The sequence below is a fragment of the Pantherophis guttatus genome, chromosome 7 (genome assembly GCF_059756535.1).
Source record: "Pantherophis guttatus breed Tessera chromosome 7, ASM5975653v1, whole genome shotgun sequence".
Taxonomy (NCBI): domain Eukaryota; kingdom Metazoa; phylum Chordata; class Lepidosauria; order Squamata; family Colubridae; genus Pantherophis; species Pantherophis guttatus.
This window is the reverse complement of record NC_142069.1, coordinates 28,123,764-28,142,480: the sequence shown is the minus strand read 5'-3', so window position 1 is coordinate 28,142,480 and position 18,717 is coordinate 28,123,764. Positions and strand designations below refer to the sequence as shown.

Genomic DNA, 18,717 nt, shown 5'->3' with positions numbered 1-18,717 from the left:
TCAGCTCCAGTACGCATGCGCACGCTGGCCAGCTGATTTTCAGGCCTTCTGGGCCCACCAGAAGTCGGCAAATGGGCTGTTTCCGGCCTCCGGAGGGCCTCTGGGGGGGTGGGGAAAGATTTTTTTTCACCCTCCCCAGGCTCCTAGAAAGCCTCTGGAGTCTGCGGAGGGCGAAAAACGGGCCTACCGGGCCCACCATGCCGCCACATGCCAAAATCGGGAGGACCATGGGAGAGGGAATCATGCGTGCTTGCGCGGGGGGGCAGGGTGCACAGAATTATGGGTGTGGGCACGCACGCGCGCGACCACCCCACAATCTCCCTGCTTTTGGCACGTGATGGCAAAAAGGTTAGCCATCACTGCTATAGTCTATTGCCGCCTACATGTGTCCCATTTTCGGCCTCCGGATTCCATTTTCAGCCTCCGTGGGCCCCATTTGCCACCCGTTTTGGGCAGCGGGGATCGGAATGGGTGGAAAATGGGGCATGCAGAGGCTGAAAATGGGATGCGGAGGCCGAAAATGGGGCACACGGAAAGCAACAATAGGCAATGAGAATCCCTGCAGCCTGAAACAGCTGATCCTTGGGAGGCTGAGCCAACTAACAATCAGCTGCTTGTGCTAATCAGATTGTGCTGAAACTAAAACAGGCTGTTTGCTGTTTGCTGCAAGGAGGCAAATTACTGGGAGGCAGAAGCCAAAGGATGGGGGCCGGCGGATGAGCTGGGCTACATTTGGTGTATAAGACGCACCCAAATTTTCAGCCTCTTTTTTTGGGAGTGGGGGAAGTGGGTCTTATACTTGAAAAATATGGTAAGTCATAACTTTGAACAGTTATTAAGCATCAGAAGACATCCGAACAACAACACCAGCACTAATTCACATCACACAGTACTTAACAGTACTTAAAACCAAGGACTATGACTCAGCAACTTCAGCCAGCCAATCATACAGTCTGAAATCAAACCAGGACTCAGAAAGGTATTTAAAGGCCAGTGCTCCCCCAGACAAGCACAATCCAAAGCACACTGAAGATGTCTCCTCAAATGGGGATGAAATGTTTGCAACCAAATTGCCAAGCAACCAACAATTACTAAGCAATTAGTCATAAGTCAAGGACCACTTGTAAATATTAGCTATGTGTCTGTTTAATCATCTGGTTTGAGTAATTTTATTCAAAATACAGCAGAAGCATCTAGTAGTGAACTGATAGTGAACAACTTAACAATCGTTTGCTTACGGCAGTCACAATAACAACTCTCACTTTTGCTAACAACAGTCAGAAAAAGTGTGGTAAAATCATGTTGGTCACGTTTATGACCATTATAACTTATAACCATAATAGGCAGGCTCTAATATGGTCAGAACCTGAGGGCTACCTGTATTAAAAATTCAAACACTAATTCTCTCAAAATTTTTCTTTCATGCAAATTTGTATAATAATTTAATAACCCTATCAATTTTTTAATTTATTAGAAATTAATAAACTTTGGCAAACCTCTGAAAAACAACATTGCTTAATAAATACATATTTTTGTAAGCAATTTTCCCTGAGGCAATTGTTTGTTTTTTTAGTAAAGTGTGTATAGTTTTTGTTTGCAGGTTACCATAAACCCCATATACAAGTAGTCCTAGACTTTCAACAGTTCATTTAATGACCACTCAAAGTTACAAAAAGTGACTGATGACCGTTTTTCATACTTATATGCAGCAGCCCCATGGTCACATGATCAAAATTTGGATACTTGGCAACTGGTTCATATTTATGATAGTTGCAGTGCCCCAAGGTCATGTGATCATTTTTTGCACCCTTCTGACAAGTAAAGTCAATGGGGAAGCGAGATTCACTAGCTGAACAACTGCAGGAATTCACTTAACAACTGTGGCAAGAAAAGTCGCAAAATGGGGCAAATGTCTCACTTAGCAACAGAAATTTGGGCTCAAATGTGGTTGTAAGTCAAGGACTACCTGTATATCTCCACTCTCAGCAATAGAAACTCACTGACACTGATCTGATTACCGTCTCTCAGCCCAGCCTGCCTCGCTGGATTCAATCTGTGGAGGACAACAAGGAGGAAAGATTTTTTTCCTGTAGGAAAGGATGATGGAAGTCTAATGAAAAATAAATAGTGTAGACATCTTTCTTATATTTTAATTGGATACAGTAATTGCTCTTCTAAGTTTGGACAAGAGCAGATTTAAAAAAAAAAAAAAGCATATGAATTTTTTATTTTGAAAATGCAAAATTAGATAAATTCACAGTAATGTGTGAACCAGACGCGATGTTACCCTCCATCTGGAAGTAAGATAATTCTAGCAGTGTAGCACATTTGCAATTTTGATAATTATGGCAGAAATGTATTAGAATTTTATATGACAGAAACTGATTTTCTATCCATTCTGACTGGGATAGATTAACATGTGCACATACGTTTTTACTTGGATTTATATGCAGAATGCCTGTGATTCTGATTACTTCAATCAAGTTTGATAGTTGGCTTTCATTGGAAGAAATTCCTGTAAGTTTCTCATACATTAAAAGTGTAGAGAAATTTTCTTTAAAAAAGGAAGTTTCTTCTTATACTGATATCAGTTTCTTCCAGGGGTGCTTGGCTGCAGCAAAGCAAAACGTGCTGTGTGATTCTCTGCTATAAAAAGCATAAAAATAGCTGGACTCCATTTCTGTGTCTCTGTAGATGCTCAGATTCCTTTCCGCTGCTAACAGCATGAACTAAAAATAAGAAGTCTTATGTAATGTTTGGCTGTAGCATCAACACATTCCCTGTCTCTAGTGGGTCTTGAGGTCCTGAGATCTGGGCCCAGCTCAAGCTCCTCTTTCAAGGCAAAGATGTACAGTAGCCTTCTGGGATGTTTCTGTGGTGTGTGTGTGTTTATGTGTATCTGCTTTTTTATGTAGACTTTGCAGCTAAAATAGTGCCTTTAGAAGAAACTAACTATGGTGGAAGGCATATCATTAAATATCAGTGATTGCAGTTTTCTTTTAGTAGAGGGTGGGGTGGAATTTTGTTATTGTCCATTGCAAATATAGAAACAGAATTGTAGCTTGCATTAGATCATTTAAGTCCTTATTCCCTGACTTCAGTTACATCAAATGGCTATGTGCAGAATATTTAGTTTATTATTTAGGAGTGTGAGAGAGTAACTGGCCCAAAGTCACCCAGTTGGTTTTTATGGCTAAGGCAGGACTTGAACTCACAATCTCCTGTTTTCTAGCCTGGTCCCTTAATTATTATGTTTGGTTTTTTCCCAAGAATGTCTGTTACCTTTTTAAAAAAAATCATACAAAGAAGGAAGAACATTGACTAACAAATTCTGTAGCATCGTTATGTAGAACTGCATACATAGTCATGAAACGCCTTTAGCTTGTTTTAATTTGCTTTTCCATGAAAGTAAAGAAGCCCTGACTTGGCATAATATTACGGTTTTTGAGACTACCAAAGTAGGAAGTGGGTTTGTGTCAACTTGTATGTCTGAAGGGATTGTGCAAAGCATATTAATGTAGTATTTCCTGTGGTTTTCTCTTCCCCTACGGAAATGATTATTATGTCAAGTTGTTTCAGGAAGATGAATGTCTATAAATGAAACATTGAAGTGATCCAGGTTGAGTTATACAATGTACTGTATTTTTCGGAGTATAAGACGCACCGGAGTATAAGACGCACCTACCTTTTTTGGGGAGGAAAAGAAGAAAAAGAAATCTCCTTCTACCTCTGAGTAATTTTGCCTCTTTGCAGCAAACAGCAAACAGTCTGCTTTACTTTCATTTTTGTTTTCAGCATAGCTTGATTAGCACAAGGAAAAAAAAATCTGCTCCAGCAATTTACCTCTTTGCAGCAAGCAGCAGAGCCCTGCGCAAAACAGCTGAGAGCAAATCAGCTGAGAGTCGGGAGGCCTATCCAATCAACTTGTGCTAATTAGGCTGTGCTGAAGCTGAAAGGAGCTGTTTTTTCTTGCTGTTTGCTTGCAAGGAGGTAACTGCTGCGAGGCAGAGGCCAAAGGGTGGGGCCAGTGGGTGGGTGGGGCTACATTCGGTGTATAAGATGCACCTAAATTTTCACCCCCTTTTAGGGGGAAAAAAGGTGCGTCTTATAATCCAAAAAATACGGTAATCCTGGGTGTAAAGTCCTAATGAATTTTGGTATTGGATTAATAATATTTCTCTCTCCCCCTCTTCTTCTCTTCCTCCCTCTTCCTCTCCCTCTCCTTCTCTCTCTCACCATCATCATCATCAATTACCAGCCTTTATTACTTCTATAAATAGCGTAAGGCAACAAACATACCTAGTGTTGTTTCCTCCTATTTTCTCCACAACAACCGCCTTGTGAGGTGAGTTGGGCTGAGAGAGAGACTGGCCCCAAATCACGCAGACTGCTTTTATACCTAAGGTAGCTCTAGAATTGATGGTCTGGTTTTTAGCTGAGGACATTATCCATTAGACTCGTGTTGGCGAACCTATGGAACGCGTGTTGGAAACGACACACAGAACCATCCCGCGAGGAATACGTGGCCTCGCTGGCTCCTCTTCTGCGTTCCTTTGCACATGCGCACACCGGTCAGTTGGCCGTTGTGCGTGTGGGACCGGCAAAACCTGGAAGAGTGGCGTTCTGTCACACATGCGCAGGCCGGCACCTGAAATTCCGGGTTTACGTCGCACACATGCGCGATGGCCAGCTGTTCGTCAGACGCGCGTCCATGCTGAAAACCGGAAGTTCAGGTGCTGGCTCGTGCATGCACGACAGACCGTCGCTCTTCCAGGTATCGGCGCTCCCGCATGCGCAAAAGCCAGCGGGGCCATAGGGTCCAGGTGAGATGGTTGCACTTGCCATTTCCGGCACGCAGGCCGGCACACGCTGATGTAAAAGGTTAGCCATTATTGCACCAGACCAAACTACCCAATTGTAGACATACTGTACAGGTCTTTGTAGTTTGGATCTAAGAATACAGGTGCTCTTGGTATGTCTACGGTGCAGTATCAGTTGCATCTTTAAGACAGTCTGAAGTTGTAGGGCTGTGTGTGAAAGAAACAAAAGTGCTTTCATTGCCTTGTTCCGACTTTGTGCATATGACAATATTATATGTGTGCAGGCAGCACTTATCTCAAGGTTTGTTTGCGTTCAGAGTCGTGTGCTCTTTGCCCTGGATTATGCTCAGCTTCTTTTCAGACTCATAGGTATCATGTATCCTGGAGAACATGGATTATTTATTTGAGTTCTTTATAACTAAAAGAGAAGAACTACAGACTTTTTAAAAATACTTATTCATACTTCTGAATATGAAAAGAATTACTTGGGGATGAGAATCTAAGATTATATTGGCAGCATCCAAATTTTTAACTGTGGCTGTAAAAACAAGGTTTTTAGTAATAAATCAGTGAGCTAGGGTTTTGAATCTATTGTGTAATATTTATTAAATATTTTATAATGTTTTATATTTAACTCTTTTATCCAATGCCAAGTTAGATTATGTTTGTAACTTGCTGTTTGGTCTTTTGGCCATAAATAAAATTGACTGGTTGATTATTTTTGCATAAGCCTTACTCTGGTTTGTAATATCCTTGTCTAGGGGAGAGATGGTCTTTGTTGAAACAGGGGTTGGACAAGCATTTTTGATGTTTTGATTTGAATTATTAACAGATTAACATCTGCTGCTTGCAGTTACTGCAAGTTCAAATCTCACCAGGCTCAAAGTTGACTCAGCCTTCCATCCTTTCAAAGGTAGGTGAAATGAGGACCCAGATTGTGGGGGCAATAAGCTGACTTTGTATATAAATATACAAAAGTATGAAGGCTATTGCATAACACATTGTAAGTCGCCCTGAGTCTCCGGAGAAGAGCGGCATATAAATTAAAGCAAAAATAAAAATAAAAATTCCTGCACTGAATAAGGGCTAGATGGTAGAAATGGCTCCTTCCAATTCTATGATTCTGTTCTATTCTTTAGGGATATGCATGGAACAGGAAATGCGTTTATTTTGAGCTTGGGACAAAATAGACCCATTTGAAATGTTCTGTTAGACTGAATATCCGATGAAAGAAAGCTTGGAATGCTTCAGAACAAAACCTGAAGCTACTTGGAATCTTGCAAAGGAACAAACATCTATAGTATAGAAGTTCATGTTGATTTCTATTAATTTGAAAAAGAAAAATTTAAAAATCCCCCTGGCAAACAACAAGAGTAGTGTATTCATTTGGTTGCAAATATTGAGTGGGGGAGAAGGGAGGACAACTAAAACTTCTGAAACAACATTTATTTTATTTTATTTATTTTATATTGGATTTCTATACCGCCCTTCTCCCTGAGGACTCAGGGCGGTGTACAGCCAGATTAAAAAACATGCAGAACAAATATTAAAAACAATTAAAAGATATATAAATTTGGCCCAATTAAAACTCATTTACCAATTAAAAACGTTTAAAACATTTAAAAACAGTTAAAAATTTCATCTTAAGCCAGCCCGGCTTGTTTAAATAAATGGGTTTTAAGGGCGCGACGGAAGGCACTGAGGTCTTGGATTCTCCTTATCTCTGGGGGGAGCTGATTCCAGAGGGTAGGTGCCCCCACAGAGAAGGCTCTCCCCCTGGGGGTCACCAGCCTACATTGTCTGGCTGATGGCACCCCGAGGAGGCCCTCTCTGTGGGAGCGCACGGGTTGATGGGAGGTCGTTGGTAGCAGCAGGCGGTCTCGAAGATAGCTAGGCCCTATGCCATGCTCATCAAAACATCAACTGGGCTTTGTTGTGTGTTTGTCTCCATCTTGGAATAAAACCTACAGAACCTACAGTAAATATTTTCTGATTGGAATATTATAAACACCCCTGCTAGTTGCTATAAGAATGCTGCCAAGTATTTTATAAGCCTGTTTTTAATAAATTGAATTATTCCATTGCCTAGTTTCCATTTATTTCGTAATTACTGTAATGAACAGAATTGCATACATTTGTTGCTTTTGTTTGCTCAAGTATCACTTTATTTCCTCCTCTGTTAAAACCATTGGGCTTTAAATGATAGAAAAAGCAATTCTAACTAATTAAACTATTCTTACAGTACATTTATAGTAATCCACCTTCTGCAATAAATTGCGGCATTATCTTCCCTGCATGTTACTAATATATACTTAGTGTTAGTGTAACACATTTTCAAGAGTTATACAGGTAGTCCTTGACTTATGACTGTAATTGGAATTGGAATTTCCAATGTAGGTTGGTGTGATTGTAAAGTGAATCATCATGGGGCTGGACCCAATTTTATAAACATTTTTACCATCATTGTTAAGGAATCGTATGGCCATTAAATGAATCCAGCCTTTCTAATTGACTTTGCTTGTCAGAAAATGGTTGAGAAGATTGCCAATTATAATCATGTAACCACCAGTCTTCAGCCATTGCAAATGCAAGTTGGTTGTCAAGGGCCCAAAAAGAATGGGTTGTAAGTTATTTTTTCCGAGACCATCATAATTTTGCTGTAGCAGCGAGATAGGTGGCATAGAAAATTAATAAATAAATAAATAAATTTTGAACTGTTGTTAAATGAATGGTGCTAAGTCAAGGACCACCTTTATATGACCTCGCTTTTAGGGAGAAAGGCTATCCAATTCTTTAGTTTTAAATTGTTTATTATTATTATTTATTAAATTTGTTTGCCGTCCACCTCACCACAAGGTGATTCTGAGTAGCTTACAAGGTTAAAAAGAATAAAACAATACAAAAACATGTATATAATAAAAATAAAACACTATAAAAATACAACTCATTAACTAACTAAAAAATGGGGAGGGAGGGAGGGAGGGAGGGAGTAGGATGAGCAGGGCAGGGAGATGGGATCTGTTATTAATCTACCATCCACCTCCAGTGTGATAGTCCCCCTTTGGAGTCCCAGACCAATGGTCTTCAAGCCCTTGTGGAAGATCAGGAGGGTAGGAGCCAACCTGGAGTGGAGAGAGAGGAGATGTTCCAAAGGGCAGGAGTTAGATAGAGAAGGTTCTTCTCTTGGAAAGATTCAGATTTAATGGAGTATAAGAGTAGAAGTCTTGTCTTCAGATGTTTTCAATGAACCAAAGTTCACTTAATATCTTAATCTTCTGGCAGATGTCTGATGTCCAATAAAATAGGCACTCTACATGCCACATGCTGCCAATTCAGTTAGGCAGATAAAGGTAGACCTTGTAGATTCCTGTCAAGATGACCTTTTAAATATATTTTGGGCATGTTGTTATGTGGCATCATTAGAATTTACCACTTGTTTCTAGAATTAATTGATCTGCAAATTTCTTTCTATTCCAAATTATCTTTTTGCTATTTAATGTTTATTTTTTAATTTATATTTTTTAATAAATTAAAAAATATGTTTATTTTATAATTTATAAACTTTACAGTACAGGTAGTTCTCGATTTATGAACACAATTGTGCCCAAAATTTATGCTGCTAAGTGAAACATTTATTAAGTGAATTTGCCCCATTTTACGACTTTTTTTGCCAGAGTTGTTAAGTGAATCATTGCTTTTGTTAAATTAGTAACATGGTTGTTAAGCGAATCTGGATTCCCACTTGACTTTGCTGATCAGAAGGTCGTAAAAGGGGATCACATGACTTTGGGACACAGCAACCGTCATAAATAGGAACCAGTTGCCAAGCACCTGAATTTTGATCATGTGTTCTGCCCCAGCTACGGACCCCAAAGAACGCAGCACACACAAAGTCCATTCAAACCTTAGTTTACTGAATAAACCAGTCTTTTACAACAACGGCTGTTAATTAACTGCATTAACAGCCACCAAGAATTCAAAGAATAATAACTGAAAACTTACTATGGTTGGCAGAATGCCCAGAAGCAATTTGCAGGAAGCTGATAAGATAAGCAAGACAAGACACGAAGGTATGTATGTATGTATGTATGTATGTATGTATGTATGTATTTATTTATTTATTTATTTATTTACTTATTTGATTTATATGCCGCCGTTTTCCGGAGACTCAGGGCGGCTTACAATGCGTTAAGCAATAGCTTTCATACTTTTGTATATATCTGTCAGTAGGGCTTTCGGCCCCCCCTAAGCGGTGTTCTTTTTTATAAAGGGAGAGCCTTCTCTGTGGGGGCACCCGCCCTCTGGAACGAGCTACCCCCAGGAATACGACTAATCCCGGACCTCCAAATCTTCCTTCGAGCTTTGAAGACCTTCCTATTTCAGCAAGCTGGGCTGGCTTAAAATTTTAATGGGTTATTCTAAGGGTAATGGGTTTTAATTTTTGGGAAGCCAATTCGATTTAATTCTGCTTTTAAATTATTTTAAATTTTATATTGTATGTATTTTAATTTTGGCTGTTCACCGCCCTGAGTCCTTCGGGAGAAGGGCGGTATACAAATTTAAATAATAAATAAATAATAAATAATACAAAGTCAGCTTATTGCCCCCACAAACCAGGTCCTCATTTTACCTACCTTGAAAGGATGGAAGGCTGAGTCAACCTTGAGCTTGGTGAGATTTGAACTTGCAGTAATTGCAGGCAGCTGGTGTTACTTAATAGTGCTTTAGTCTGCTGCGCCACCAAGACTCTAGGTATGTGAACTAAGTTGTTCCCTGCAAATTGCTTCAGTCAGCGTTCCTCCTTAAATAGGCTAAGGGAGTGGCCAATTAGCCCTTAAATAGGCTAAGGGAGTGGCCAATTAGCCCCAAGCCTTACTCTCGAGGAGACCTCCTCCTGAGGAGCCACTCCTGCCTTTTGGCAGCTCTGTGTGCCCATGCATCGAGAAGAGGCTCCTCCTCTTCATCCTCTTCACTTAAGGGAGCTTCTGGAGGTTCTGAAGGCCCTGGCTGAATCCCCGCCTCTGGCACCACATCTTCTCCAGCCTCCTCATTGTCCGACTCGAGTGCCATCTGCAAGGTTGCTGGCGCAGCACCACACCAGCCCCTCGCTGTCTGAATCAGCTATTAGCTACACAGGCCGCGTACGGGCCAGATCATGTGACCATGGGATGCTACAGTGGTTGTAAGTGTGAAAAACAAAAAACACTCTTTTTTCAGTGCCATTGTAACTTTGAATAGTCACTAAAGGAACTGTTGTAAATCGAGGACTACCTGTATTCTGAGTGCTTAGTATCAATAAAAATCCATTAAGTTTTTAATGTTACAATCTGGAGATTATAGGAAAGATCCAGTCTTGGATTTAAGTGTGAACTTTAACATATTTCTTTGGGGAGGAAAACGCCAATTCATTCCAATAAATTTTGAGGTAGAACAGGAACTCCCTCCTCTCCCCCACCCCCGGGCCTCTCCCTATATATGTAGGTATGTATGTATATGGAAGTCAGCCAGAAGCTGAATATCCCTCAGCTCAGGTTTCTGTCTTGAACGTTTTAGGACTGTACTAGACAATATAGGAAACTGAAAGATGAGAACATTTAAAAGAAGGTAAAGATTCCCACATTCTTTGTGATTGCTTCTTATTTAAAAAAAACATTCTGTTCCCATTTTGAATGGCCAGATAGCTTTGTAGTTATTTGTAAAGTAACTTATTGAAGTAACTTTTCAACTTATCTCTGCATTAGTGTAGAATTTCTTTCTGCATTACTATAGAAGATTGTTTGCATGTAATTTCAATTAAAGAGTGCATAAAACTTTAATTTCTGAATTTTGAATAGCAATGTTATTTTGTTTTTGTGTGTATGTGTTGATTTACTGTGACTTGATAGAATCGAATGTTTGTTGTTCTGTTGTCTTTCATATCATTTTCATTCCTTGTGGAAACATTTTCAGATCTACCTTTTCAGTTTGAGCTGAGTGTGTGACTGGCCTAAAGTTATTCAACTGGCTTCTGTGCCTAAGGGAGGATTAGAAGTTGTGTCTCCCTGCTTCTGTTCCTGCCTCTTAAACCACCAGACAGGTAAAAGGTTTATGAAGTGCTATTTGTGGCCCTAATATTGGCTTCATAGCAGGGGTAAAATCCAGCAGGTTCTGACAGGTTCTGGAGAACCGGTAGCGGAAATTTTGAGCAGTTCGGAGAACTGGCAAATGCCACCTCTGGCTGGCCCCAGAGTGGGGTGGGAATGGAGATTTTGCAATATCCTTCCCCTGCCACACCACGCCCACCAAGCCACGCCCACAGAACCGGTAGTAAAAAAAATTGGATTTCACTACTGCTTCATAGCATTCCATTTCTCCTTCAGAGGTTCTGTGCTTTTTGTGGTTCAGACTTTTTGCTTGCTTTAAAATTTTATCTGGTGAGGATATATATATTTATTTTTTTAAAGTTATAAAATTGGATTAATAGAAAAACTAAATCTATCTAATTTAAACTTTCCCCCTCCAGGGTAGAAAATGTTTGTTATTTTCATGCCCGCCTTATTGGCCTTTGAATAATAAACCTCTGACCTTGCAGGTTGATGATAGTTTCCCTTCCCCCCTCATGCTATCTAGAATGTTGTCACTGCCAGCATCCATGTGCTGTCCTTGAAAAAGCAGGCTGGATTTATTAAAATCATTGCTAGTTGCTATGGCAGCTGTTTTCACAGTGTACTAATGGGAAAAGGCAATTACTGCCACACATCCAAAAAGCTTTCTGAAAACGGAGAGATGGAGTATCCTGTGGTGATTAGTGTATGACTGACAGACTGCCTGACTCAGAAAACGCATGTGCAAGAAAGTTGAATATGCCATCTGCTAATAGATTTTGGTTCATAGTATCGTTTGTTGATTCTTAGATAAATCCAAATTAGAAAATTCCTTTCTTTCAAGATACTTGCTATTAATTCTAGGTTGGGTTTTAATTATATTCTTCACTTGCTTACTTGATGTGCCCTAGATGGGTTTGATATCCTGTCTCAAAAGATTCATAATCCAAGGTCAATGTTTTAAAGAATCATGCCTGATGGAATAGTTGAGCTGTATCAGTTTGTAGTTTGTGACATACACACACATATTGCCACAAGAATATGCCATAAGCATTCAAGAGCAAAGGATTAGTTTTCAGTTTTCCCCATAAGCTTGTCATATTGGAATAGGAAATCACAATTTAACAGAATAACAGAGTTGGAGGGGACCTCGGAGGTCTTCTAGTTCAACACTTGCTTAAGCAGGAGACCATATACCAGTGATGGCTAACCTTTTTGCTGTTGCGTGCCAAAAATGGGGGGACCGTGGGGGGGTCATGCATGTGCTTGGCCATGCCCATAATTCAATGCCCCCCACGCCCTACCCCCCTCGCATGTGCATGCGACCCCCCCCCGCGCTCCCTCCACTTTTGGCACGCGACGGCAAAAAGGTTACCAGTGGGCCTGGTAGGCCCGTTTTTTGCCCTCCCCAGGCTCCAGAGGCTTTCTTGGAGCCTGGGGAAGGTGAAAATGGCCTTCCCACCCACCCCCGGAGGCCCTTCAGAGCCCAGAAACAGCCCATTTCCTGACTTCTGCTGGGCCTGGAAGGCCCGAAAATCAGCTGGCTGGCACGTGCATGCGCGCTGGAGCTGAGCTAGGGCAACGCTTACTTGCCCATAGATATGGCTCCGTGTGCCACCTGTGGCACGCGTGCCATAGGTTCGCCATCATGGCCATATACTATTCCAGACAAGTGGCTGTCCAGCCTCTTCTTAAAAACATAAAAGAAGTTATGAGCGATGAAGCACTCATAACTTCTGACAGCAAACTGTTCCTTTGTTAATGGTTCACGCAGTTAGGAAATTTTTCCTTACTTCTCTTTCCTTACTTCTACATATAAATGAACCATTTTCTTATCAGATATTAGTTGCATGTTTTTGGGCCAATAGTGGGGTAGGAGGGGACTTTTGGGTTTTAAGAGTTTTTAAGAGTAAAAAACAAGAAAACGCCACTCCAGAAATAGATCTTACCTTTTCCAGTGACATCACCACTGCCCTTAACTCTGGAAGTTAACAGTTGTATTTAAATATTACTATAACTCCCCCCCCATCCCTCCCTGAATACAGCAGGGATCAAAATTAGTTATAGAAACTGGCTATCCTCGATTAGACTGTCACCAGGCAATGCAATTTATCATTTCTTTGATTTTCTGGTTTTTGGGATTCTGCAGTAGCACTGCCGTTCTTAGAGGCTGCTGGGAAAGAAAAGGAACCTGATGTACCATCTCCTGTTATCAGAACAAAGCTGGGCCTTCCACTCAAGAGAGAAGACCAGGCAGACTGTTATGCCGTACAGGCAAGAGAACAAGAACTAAAAGGGTTTGAAGATTTATTCTATAAATAGGTGTTCCTCTGAAACGCTGCAGTCATTGGAATTCCTTTGTTATCTCTTTCCTGCTAAAACTCTGGTGTCTGTAGCCTTTAATTGAGAGAAATAATGCATCATATGGCAAACATTTTCAATCAAGGTACCTCAAATAGACTAACTTACTGACTGCCTGGCCCCTTCATTCCACGGGATTGAAATTTTGGAAAGTTCTTGCCATTTCAACATCATTACCATGCTGCTGTGGTCACATGATCCTTATTTATAACATTCTTTTGACTGTTCTGAGAAGAAAGTCAGTGACAATCGCATGACTGCGGCTGACAGCATGTTTGGGCTTGCTCCTTCCTTCCTTCCTTCCTCCCTCCCTCCCTCCCTTCCTCCCTCCCTCCCTTCCTTCCTTCCTTCCTTCCTTCCTTCCTTCCTTCCTTGTAGGGAGAAAGTCAGAGGGGAATCTTGCAAGGAAGATCACAAGTTGTTTGGATAAGTCTTATACACACACACACACACACACACACATTCCACCTATGATCATTCTATTTCTTTTTTTAGGTGAGGAAATATATCTGAAACAATGACCCAATGGGTAATAGGAGGTCTAGTGTTTTTCTAAATTGCCATCCATAAAAATTATTTCAGAAGTTCTGGATATTTGTGCACTTGCCTTCTTGGTTCCTGTTCTACCTGCACATAGTCCTCGAGTTATGACCAGAATTGAGACCAAAATGTCTATTGTTAAGCAAGAAAGTTGTTAAATGAATCACTGCAGTTGTTAAGTTAGTAACAGGATTGTTATGTGAATCGGCTTCTGTATTCACTTTGCTTGTCAGAAGATTGCAAAAGGTGATCACATGAACTCAGGATATTGCAACCATCATAAATTCAGTTGCCAAGTGTCTGAATTTGATCATGTGACTACAGGGATGCTGCAATGATCCAAAGCGTGAAAAACTATCATAAGTCACTTTTTTCAGTGCTGTTGTAACTTTGAATGGTCACTAAATGGTTGTAAATCGAGGACTACCTGCACTATATATCTGAGTGGAGGACTCTCTGTATGTATGTCGGAATTTATTGCCATGACTAGGAGCGGACTTCTCAAAACCAGGCTTGGGTGCAGCTTTTTTCAGTTTCTGTTCTTTCTGTTTTTCTTTCTCTTCTTCATATGATGACCCATTTGTAACATTTAAACATTTGTTTTTTAAAACAGAACATTTCTGTGTCAAATTAATTATTTTGATGTTCTTCCAACTTTTGTGTCTTCTAGCTCCTCTTTGGTTTCTTTTCTGTTTGGCTTCTGTAATGTAACATTTTTCCTCACTTGTAATGGAATAATAGGTTATGAGAATGAAAACAGAAAAAATATGTTACAGGCCGTTGAGCATATTCCTAGTGCTAATTTTCCTCCTCTGGTAAGCATGGGTACTTTCAACATGAGTCTTGTTGTTGAATGATACCATCTCCGACTGTATTCATTTGTATAAAAAAAGGGAAGTTTATAATTTCCTACCTCTCCAGAAAGACACATATTTTCAATTCAGTCTGGACAGTAGATAAGTTCCACTGTAACAGATTCATGGATGAAAGGGAATAAGCTAAACATTTTCTGGGGAAAGTTATCTAGGTGTGCTTCATGTTGGTTTTGTGATCCTTATTCAGCGTATTGACATATTAAAACATGATTTACCCATTCTTTCAATTGTAGGTTTAAAGGAGTGTTTGGTAGCAACTCCAGATTTGGTAGCTAGCGCCTGTTAGGAAAAGGCAGGCCAGGCCAAGTTGGAGCTATATAGGAAGGGCCAACTACTAATGCTACTGTTGATATATTTAGGCCACGTTTGAGTCAGAATCTATTATATAACTGGACAGATTCATGAGACTGAGAAGGGTCAACAGGAGTTGGTTGGGTTTTTTTTATTTTTTTATTTTTTTGCTTTTTCTCCCTCAGGAGAGTTTGGATAAGGGATTGTTCAAAAAGAGGAGCTGTTCAGAGCTGAACAATATAAAAGTATAGTCATGAACAAAGCAATTTACAACTAAGGAGAAATTTCATGACGATTAGAACAATTACTCAGTGGAACAACTTGCCGCCAGAGGTTGTTAATGCTCCAACTCTGGATGTTTTTAAGAAGAGATGGGATAACCATTTGTCTGAAGTGGTGTAGGGTTTCCTGCCTAAGCAGAGGGTTGGACTAGAAGACCTCCAAGGTCCCTTCCAACTCTGTTATTCTATTCTATTCTATTCTATTCTATTCTATTCTATTCTATTCTATTCTATTCTATTCTATTCTATTCTATTCTATTCTATTCTATTCTACTCTACCCTACCCTACCCTACCCTACCCTACCCTACCCTACCCTACCCTACTGGAAAGAGTACAAAGAAGAATCATGAAGATAGGAGAAGTTTGCGAGCTAAATCCCAACTTCCCGGAATAATGAATGCTCTATCACTGGTTGGATAACCATTTGTCTGGGATGGTCTGAGGATTATTGCCTTGGGCAAGGGATTGGACTAGAAGACCTCCAAGATTCCTTCCAGATCTATGATTTGATCTATAATGCATTTCTTTTTTGCTTTACACATTTGTTGACTCTAATAATTTAACTCACACTTAAAAACTAACTATCCTACAGTAGCTGAAATTTCTACCTGCTTTGATTTTATTTATTGTTACTGTTATATTAGTTTTCTGTTTTCAACTATGACTTTTTTTTTTTTTTTTGCTTTAATTTATATGCCGCCCTTCTCTGGAGACTCAGGGCGGCTTACAATGCGTTAAGCAATAGCCTTCATACTTTTGTATATTATAAAAAGTCAGCTTATTGCCCCCACAATCTGGGTCCTCATTTCACCTACCTTTGAAAGGGTGGAAGGCTGAGTCAACCTTGAGCCTGGTGAGATTTGAACTTGCAGTAATTGCAAGCAGCAGTTGTTAATAACAGTGCTTTAGTCCACTGTACTACAGGCTCTGTAGTACAGTGGACTTGTTCGTTTTTGTCTTAGAATTACATTTTTTACATACATGGTCCTTAAAATGCATATTGATGGTATAAATGATATATTAAATTAATATTTATCTAAATTTTTAAATTATGTTTTCCTTTGTCTAAACAATCTATTATACATTTAAGGTACGAGGTACAAAAGAACAGAACTACTTGAAGCAGGTAGGGAAGTTTTCATTTAGTTTTATAAAGATTTATTTGTGGCTGGAGGATAACATTTTTTTACTCCTGTTCCAGTGACCTTTAAATTGGATCAGTTTCAGCCTGTAAATGAATCTTTTTACGTGGTATTATTGTGAAGACTGAAAAGATGGGGGAAGGAATTTTTCATTTAGATTTTTTGTTTCTTCTCTCTCTGTCCCCTTTTTATGTCTCATTTCAACAGTGAATCTCTCACCTTACATACTTTAGGAATAAATTATTTTTTTAATGGACCAGCATATTAGACCTTAATAGAAAAATAAATAAGATAGCATATTTCACTGTCTTAAGTTATATGCATTCATCAATGGGTAATTAATTTGAATAATCCACAGTATATGTAATGTCTATGAAGAATTTTCAGCCCAGATATTATAGGGGCTTTCTTAATGGCATTGTGTGAGCATAATAGGTATTATATTTTATATTTTCTTACACATGTTTACCTGGGCATATTTTTGTCTTGGCTTGAAAAGCCGTGGTTTTGACATGTTTAAGTGGTGTGCTAGGCATATTAAATAAGATTGCTAGACTGAGAAAATGAAGGTGTTTTATTTTTGAATACTTTAGCTATTTTTATCATTACTGAGTGGAGACAAAAACTTGGAAAGGATGGTGTACTAAAATAGTGTTTTGCATCAGCATATTTCAGTTTGGCGTCATGGATTTTAAAAAATAGTCTGTGAAGAGCCACTGAAGATTTGGGTGAGTCATTAAAGCAACCAGAGGACAAGTCTCACATAGAACTGACATTTGCTGTAAAATTAGCTGAATAAGAAATTTGAAGGTAAAAACTTGAATGTGGGAATTCAAGTCGAGACAGTTTATGTAAAAGGTTCATTAGTGAGGGAATCAATTTTAAAGATACCCTGTTTCCCCCAAATAAGACATCCCCTGATAATAAGCCCAATCGGGCTTTTGAGTGCATGGCAATAAGGCCAAGCACTTATTTCAGGGTTCAAAAAAATAAAATAATAATAAGACAGGGTCTTATTTTCAGGGAAACACGTTACCTTTATTTTTGAAATGCAACTAAGTAATTTTCATGGCGTGTAGTTAAATGTCTAATTTGTATTGATCAAATACTGGAATATTTATTTTATTTATTTATTTATTTATTTATTAAATTTATATACTGCCCTATTCCTAAGGGACTCAGGGCGGTGAACAGCGAACGATAAAAATACATGTAATACAAACGTTAATAAAAAACCAATTAAAATATACTAAACACTCTGGTCCTAGATAATTCAAGACATCCCAGTTTAAAATAAAATCAAAAAGCAATATAAAGGGAAGGTTAGGCCAGGCCGGCCTGCTGAAACAGGAATGTTTTGAGGGCACGGCGGAAAGTGCGCAGATCCGGAATCTTCTGTATCTCTGGGGGGAGCTCGTTCCAGATGGTGGGTGCCCTCACAGAAAAGGCTCTCCCCCTGGGGGCCGCCAGTCGACACTTTGGCTGACGGCACCCTGAGAAGCCCCTCTCTATGGGAGTGTACTGGGCGGTGAGAGGCTATTGGTGGCAGAAGGCGGTCTCGTAAGTACCCCGGTCCTAAGCCATGGAGCGCTCTAAAGGTGGTAACTAAGACCTTGAAGCGCACCCGGAAGACCACAGGGAGCCAGTGCAGCTCGCGCATTTGATTCATAGAGACATAAGATTAGGGTCAGTTTATAACTAAAGATGGACATATCACTTTGTTGAATGTTACCCTTTGTAATATATGAACATATAGCTTATACATGTATACAAACACTGTAAATATGTAATCATGTAGTTTTCATTTCTCCTAGTCTCAAATTCTCAAGTCTGAAGTATTCAGGTTACTGGAACTGTTCATTCTTCCAATGTGAAAGTAGTCAATGACTCTTTGAAGAACTTTCTTTTAGGCTAATTTCTATTATATTTTATCATGCTATGAAAGTATGATAAATCAAGTATTAGAACTACAAAAATAATGATAATAATTGCAGGAAGCAAAAGTTTAAACATTTAGGTTTATAGACCTGAATCACTAAGCACATTTTTATGGTTTAAAAATAGACATATAATTACACATAAGCTCTCCCTCTTCAGATGGCAAAGTATTCACTATAATCAATTCAATTTTGTTGGCTTACATTTTTTCCATTCTTCCAATCTATTATTGATCAATTGCAGATTTCACATTGCAGTGAAAAGCAGAAATACAGATGGATTTTCTTGGAGAAGTGGCATCTTACAGACTATAAAGACTTCTCCCTGTTATTTCATGTAGATCTTTGATGATTTCCATATGAACAATGTTATTTTCTCAATTCTC

General features: G+C 39.5%; 1 protein-coding gene across 29 annotated transcripts in view; it reads left to right on the top strand.

Annotated features, from left to right (window-relative positions):
- The window catches only part of RBFOX2 (RNA binding fox-1 homolog 2), a 204,777-nt gene that overhangs the window by 14,136 nt on the left and 171,924 nt on the right, over positions 1-18,717 (top strand). For 2 of the 29 annotated variants that reach the window (XM_087873849.1, XM_087873851.1), the window contains exon 1: positions 10,323-10,424. The exons of 25 other annotated variants lie outside the window; for them this stretch is intronic. The gene's annotated coding sequence lies outside the window, so the exon portion shown is untranslated. Of the gene's footprint in view, positions 1-10,322; positions 10,425-18,717 lie in introns of those variants that run through there. 2 more of the 29 variants (XM_087873853.1, XM_087873852.1) reach the window with 2 other exon arrangements.